This window comes from Camarhynchus parvulus, chromosome 2 (assembly GCF_901933205.1).
Source record: "Camarhynchus parvulus chromosome 2, STF_HiC, whole genome shotgun sequence".
Taxonomy (NCBI): Eukaryota; Metazoa; Chordata; class Aves; order Passeriformes; family Thraupidae; genus Camarhynchus; species Camarhynchus parvulus.
In genome coordinates this window covers 108,841,952-108,843,127 of record NC_044572.1, presented here as the reverse complement: position 1 = coordinate 108,843,127, position 1,176 = coordinate 108,841,952, and the positions used below count along the sequence as shown (strand labels likewise).

Genomic DNA, 1,176 nt, shown 5'->3' with positions numbered 1-1,176 from the left:
GCCTTCACCAAAAGAAGATTTACTATTTATATATAGGGTGAGAAACAAACAGAAGACTTTTTTAGGGTTTTCCATGCTTACACTTTCAAAACTTTCCTAGGAAAAGGGAGTAGTTAATTGTCTAGTGACCTCTTGTCAGTGTTTTAGGATATGTGTTATGTTCTTCAGGTAATTTTTTTCAGGTAGAAAACTCTGTTTCCTACATAGTCCTTATTATGACCTGCCTCTGAGGCAGAGCAACTGAAGTTCTTGCTAGTAGACCCCTTAGAATTAGAGTAAAATAACACTAAATGAGTAGAAGCAGTAGGGAAGCACCAGTGGTGTAGTGGTATCATGCAAGGTTCCCATTCTTGTGACCTGGGTTCAATTCCCAGCTGGTGCATGGAAAATTCCAAGCTTCCAGCCTGTGCAGTGCCTATACCACAGGCTTGGTGTAATTTCGTCAATATACATATAGGCAATGTGTTTTGTGGTTTTTGTTGCCTGAATTTTGGGCAGAGCAACTGAGTTGCTGTGGGCTTTTTCTGTGTAATGCAAGAGTGTAGAGTGGTATTTTTAGGTTGCTTCTATTAAAGAGTTCACTTCTACTGAAAGTTTGCTTTTATGCAAATAAATTGTTTTATGTGACCTAAGAATTCTGGAAATTGTAACTTACTGGTAATTTGAACTTATCAACTTATAACTAACATACCTCTGCACTGGTATGAAATATCCTATACATGGCCATTCATCATAAAAGAGATTAACTGAGAGTCTTTGACCAATTTAACACTTTCAGATATAAGGGCTGTCCTTGACACTTTCTTCTCATCCAAAATTGATAGTTTTATATTATATTTGGGAAGAGGGGCCAAAAAAAGCTGTTTAGTATTCAAATATCATCTCCTTCAAACACAAGAACCGTCCATTCCAATGAGTAGGAAGTCAGGCAAAAATGCCAGAAGGCTTGCATGGATGAACAAGGAGCTCCAGGCAAAACTCAGATGCAAAAAAGAAGAATATAGAAGGTGGAATATAGAAAGTGGAATCAGGCACTGGCAACCTAGGAGAAATACAGTAGCATTGTATGAGCATGCAGAGATGCAGCTGGAAAAGTTGAAGCCAAAATGAAATTGAATCAGGTGAGAGATATCAAAGACAATGAGCAGGACTTCTGTAAGTGCAGACATCACAAAA

General features: G+C 38.0%; 1 non-coding gene across 1 annotated transcript; it reads left to right on the top strand.

The window, feature by feature from the left end:
- The first annotated feature begins 311 nt into the window (after positions 1-311).
- On the top strand, positions 312-382 carry TRNAG-CCC. The gene has a single exon. It is a non-coding gene; the product is annotated as a tRNA-Gly (tRNA).
- The last annotated feature ends 794 nt before the right edge of the window (positions 383-1,176 follow it).